The sequence below is a fragment of the Sinocyclocheilus anshuiensis genome, unplaced genomic scaffold (assembly GCF_001515605.1).
Source record: "Sinocyclocheilus anshuiensis isolate Anshui unplaced genomic scaffold, SAMN03320099.WGS_v1.1 scaffold673, whole genome shotgun sequence".
Taxonomy (NCBI): domain Eukaryota; kingdom Metazoa; phylum Chordata; class Actinopteri; order Cypriniformes; family Cyprinidae; genus Sinocyclocheilus; species Sinocyclocheilus anshuiensis.
Window position 1 is genome coordinate 482,091 of NW_015539862.1, and position 5,478 is coordinate 487,568.

Below are 5,478 nucleotides of genomic sequence, written 5' to 3' on the forward strand. Positions count from 1 at the left end.
AAAAGTCCGTTAGCATCTCAACCGTAAGGCTAACTATAAGGTTAACTATAGACTTGAGCTCTTGTTTCTGAAAGTCTGGGCTTTTAATGTCATCTTATGTGTAGATGAGCATTTTTTATATAAAGGTTTGAATTAAATTAACCTAAAAGTATGCACTGTACAGTTAATCGGATACGTCACTTGCATAGAGAGTGAAAATGGGCTGAAACTTAAAAGAGGTTTTGATCTTTCATGGCGTCAGAAAAAAACAAAAAATGACACAGGAGAAGTTCCTGATTTTAAAATTTCTGAAGGGAGCTGCTGACAGAGATATAGAAAACACAGGTGATCTGAGAAAAATTATTAAATAACTTTATATGCATCTTTCACAACATATTTCGCCTATATCATCATGCATCTGTAATTTTCTTTTGCAAAATTATGTGTGTGTGTGTTTGCTTGTTAGTTATTTTAAAAGGGCTTTGATGTCCAAACGTAAGAAACACTGTAAGAGCATTACTAAATAAGTAAACCTAAAAATGTACATTCTGTTATTAAATCCTTTTTTGTATATTCTGTCAATTATTATTTTTCACCTCTGCTATAGTTTATTTATAATAAACCTGGCAATGGCATTGTATAATAAATATTGTTGACTCTGTGACAGATTGTTTATGTTGCTAGATTCTTCCATGCTGATGGCCGTGCACTAGAGTTGGAGCGTATCTCCTGTCGAAGAAAATATCTAGACATTATGAACCATATGACTAGTAAGTAATACCTCAAACATACACTACCTAAAGTTTAAGGGTCAGATTTGTCATGTGTTTGAAAGAAGTCTTTTATGCTCACCACTGCTGCATTTATTTGATTAAAATACAGTAAAACAGTAATATTGTGAAATTACCATTTTTTAATAACTATTTTCTATTTCAGTATTTTTTAAAAAGTGATTAAAGTGGAATTTTCAGCATCTTTACGCCTGTCTTCAGTGTCACATGATCCTTCAGAAATCATGCTTTGTGAAAACAAGAATAAATTAAATTTTACAATATATTCACATAGAAAACAGTTATTTTAAACAATAATAATATTTCACAACATTACTGTTTTTATTTATAATCAAATAAATGCAGTTTTCTTGGTGAACATAAGAGACTTATTTCAAACTTAAATAACACAAGGGATTCGAATATTAATCCATTTATTCTAATAAAATCCAAGAAGCTCTTAAAAATATTAACATAAATAGTCATTTTTTCCTCTGGTGATTTGTATTGTATACCAATATATATAGCAGATTCCCATTCTCTATCTCCAAGCTACACACTCTTACACAGTGTCTACACTGGATGCGACAAAGTGACTGTTAAAAATCATTTGAACTTTGTGTCAGTACATCATAAATAGAATGAGGCATCAGGTTACTGCCAGGGATTTGTTGTGTCGTGCCACATCCAGTGTAAACAGCATCACTGATTATAATAGGTTCTATTGTATTTTGTTGCGCCGTCCGTTGTAGACACGGTGTTAGAACTTATATTAAATATCGTTACATATGATGTATGTATGATGCCATCCATAATTGATAGAACTTTTTTTATTTCAGAGACTGAAAATCATCAATCGTAGATTTCCATTCTCTATCGCCAAGCTACACACTCTCACACCGTGTCTAGACTGGATGCGACAAAGTGACTGTTAAAAATCATTTGAACTTTGTTTCAGTACATCATAAATAGAACGAGGCATCAGTTTACTGTCAGGGATTTGTTGTGTCGCGCCGCGCCTCATCCAGTGTAAACAGCATCACTGATTATAATAGGTTCTATTGTACTTTGTTGTGCCGTCCGGTGTAGACACGGTGTTAGAACTCTTATTAAATATCGTTACATATTTATGTATGATGCCATCCATAATTGATAGAACTTTTCTATTTCAGAGACTGAAAATCATCAATAAACCAATAAAATAAAAGTAATTATAACTTATTTCAAGAATAATAATAAGAATGACAAGAATAAATAAAAATGCATCTGTGACTTAATATTGCCTCTTATTTTTCAATGGGTTGAAAGTTCTCATTAAACACATAGCTTTCTTCTCATCTTTGTGCATTTGCATATTTATGAATCAAAATGTTTAACTTTAACTTTGTTTAACTTTTTAACATCTAATATTTGTTGTCTTATTTCTCTTTTCAGAGTTTAGCTCCAACCCCAATTAAGCAGACCTGAGCAGCTGATCAAGGATCACCAGAAACTTTGCAGAACGTTGGTCCTCCATGCCCAGGACTGGACACCAGTGTTGTAAGTCATCAATCTAGCAGTCATCCTGCTTCTCTGAATTGTCATGCTCAGAACATATTGCAGGAGATCTCAACATTGTCTCTCAAGGTCCACTTACATGCAGAGTTTTGCTCCAACCTAGTGCAGTGCACCTGAACAAACTAATCAAGGTTTTCAGTTTTACTAACTATAAAGTCACAAACAGGTGAGTGTGATCAGGTGTGGACCTAAACTCTGGGTGTGAATCACTCAGGTCCCTTGCTCAGTAGTCAGTAGTTAAGGGCTGTCTCAATCACAAAATTCTGTTTGCTCCATAAAAAAGCAGTGAAAACCAGGAAGCATCGATGCTCACTATGTTCCCTTATAGGAAGTTCTGAAGCTCAAAACTTAAGAGATAATTCACTACAAAATGACACGTGATAGATTTTAAAACACAAACCAATATTATATTTCAGCATAAACATACAACACTAAACAGTAATGTCTAATCTAGCAAATATTTATTTATGACTGAAATCTTGCACATACATGTAACAAAGTATTTATCATAATGTGCTGTAAATAGCATTAAAAAAAGATATCAGTTTTACTGTTGTGCATTAATGTCAGTAGTGATGTTGTACAATGAGGACGGAAATAGTCAGCAGTGTGTAGTGTGTAGTGAGCCTTACCAGTGCCTGAATTCGTGTACACAATATATTAATTCACAACCTAGTGAACTATTAACTATTAAGAGACGAACCCTCTGTATGACAGTGGACCTTGAGGGCCAGAGTTGAGAACCCCTGACATACTGATTAGTTAATAATCACTCATGAAGAATGAGTACACTTTAATTTGTACAGAAATATGCAATATTTGACTCCTATTCAGTGATGCTTTTATCTTTTTTCCCCTTTTGTTTGTGTGTCAATCACAGCTAAATAAAACCAAAGGCCATTCAGCCACAGGTCACTGCATCTTTTGCTGTGTAAGTTCATTTTTTTGAATGTCAAACACGTTCTCAGTATTTATATTTGGTTTGGTTTTTACAACCGTTTTAGAGTCACCGATCCTAAAGTGACGTGACATGTGGCCAAGTATGGTGACCCATACTTGGAATTAGTGCTCTGCATTTAACCCATCCAAAGTTAACACACACAGCAGTGAACACACACACACACCGTGAACACACACCCGGAGCAGTGGGCAGCCATTTTTTTTCTGCGGCGCCCGGGGAGCAGTTGGGGGTTCGGTGCCTTGCTCAAGGGCACCTCAGTCGTGGTATTGAAGGTGGGAGAGAGCGCTGTACATTCAGGAGGCCCTGCCAAGTATTGAGTGCATAGAAATGAACATACTTTTCAGAAGCCTGACATTTCTGTTTAAAATATCCTTTTTTTATTGATCTTATGTAATATTCTAATTTTCTGAGACACTGAATTTTGGGTTTTCATTATCTGTAAGCCATAATCATCAAAATTTCAAGAAATAAAGGCTTGAAATATTTCACTCTATGTGTAATGAATCTATATAATATATGGGTTTCACTTTCTGAAATGAGTGACAACAAATATTGACCTTTTTCATGATATTCTAATTTTTTGAGATGTACCTGTACATGTAACAAAGTATTTATCATAATGTGCTGTAAATAGCATTAAAAAAAGATATCAGTTTTACTGTTGTGCATTAATGTCAGTAGTGATGTTGTACAATGAGGACGGAAATAGTCACCAGTGTGTAGTGAGCCACTGTCCTTACCAGTGCCTGAATTCGTGTACACAATATATTAATTCACAACCTAGTGAACTATTAAGCTGATTGAGACGAACCCTCTGTATGACAGTGGACCTTGAGGGCCAGAGTTGAGAACCCCTGACATACTGATTAGTTAATAATCACTCATGAAGAATGAGTACACTTTAATTTGTACAGAAATATGCAATATTTGACTCCTATTCAGTGATGCTTTTATCTTTTTTCCCCTTTTGTTTGTGTGTCAATCACAGCTAAATAAAACCAAAGGCCATTCAGCCACAGGTCACTGCATCTTTTGCTGTGTAAGTTCATTTTTTTGAATATCAAACACATTCTCAGTATTTATATTTGGTTTGGTTTTTATAACCATTTTAGAGTCACCGTTTTGGTATGGTTCTTATGTACTATCCTTTTAACATTTCAGCAGCTGACTTTTTTTTAGTACTTGCATAGTAATTTTAATTGTACCACATTGCAATGCATATATAGCAGAGCTCCAGACTAACATTTGAGAGCAGCGAGTTTTACAGATGGTGGTGCCAGAAGCAGATTTGGTAGCACTGGGGGTGGTGTGTGGGGGGTATTAAAAATAATAAAAAAAGATAATTAAATCATAAAATTATTATAGTTTTGCATTAATAAGTGTAGTTACTAGTAATATTACACATTTATTTCTTGGTAATGCACATTTGACAGTAAAGCACTGAGCTTGAGTTGGGAAGCACAACATGTACTTTTATTAACAACAGTAACATGTGCAAAATGTAAGTTTTATATAGAAAATTAACATATTCTACTCTCATTAAATGTACCATTATTCTTCTGTAGTATTATATGGAACTGACCAACAACTTCAGTGATTATAAAACGAGCTCTCTTGCTTTATGTGTGATTCAGTGAGAGAATTTTTTTTTTTCAAGGCACTTTGTGACTTTTCTTACTTCATACACAAAAAAGAGCAAAACTTTTACAAAATTTGATTTCTTGATGATTTAAAATTTGATATTAGTGATTTTATAATTTTTAAATATAAAGTAAAAAGTAGAAATGAATGACTAATAAGCCTATAAGTGTTCATCTGCTGCCATCTACTGGTTATAGTGGTAATTTGATGCCCCTTTTTTTTAATTTTACACAAGTGTTTGTTTACCACAAAGCATATTTTGGTCATCCCTTTAACCCTCAAGCGCCAAAGTCACAAAATTGCGACAAGACGTCATACTTAATAAAATAGGCTGTAGATCCTAATATGGTGTTATATCTCATTTGTATTCCCTACCACTAGATGGCAGACGATTCTAGACCAAAATGACGTCATGTTCCTATTCAAAGTGTTCGAGCAAATAGCAGAGCAAGTGAGCTATCGTGTCATTGATGCGGAAGCAGTTCAGTTCACAGCGTGCGAGTAAATTGTGAGATTTGTGAGAGAAAATCGCCAAATGGCTAATAAAAAGTTGTACCGTGAGGATGTGTT

General features: G+C 34.3%; 1 long non-coding RNA gene across 3 annotated transcripts in view; it reads left to right on the forward strand.

Annotated features, from left to right (window-relative positions):
• The first annotated feature begins 262 nt into the window (after nt 1-262).
• LOC107684942 (uncharacterized) overlaps nt 263-5,478 on the forward strand; it is a 6,989-nt gene continuing 1,773 nt past the window's right edge. The window contains exons 1-4 of one of the 3 annotated variants that reach the window (XR_001633903.1): nt 263-324; nt 647-749; nt 2,184-2,288; nt 3,187-3,338. This is a non-coding gene — a long non-coding RNA (uncharacterized LOC107684942). Of the gene's footprint in view, nt 325-646; nt 750-1,921; nt 1,946-2,183; nt 2,289-3,186; nt 3,339-5,478 lie in introns of those variants that run through there. The other 2 variants (XR_001633904.1, XR_001633905.1) reach the window with 2 other exon arrangements.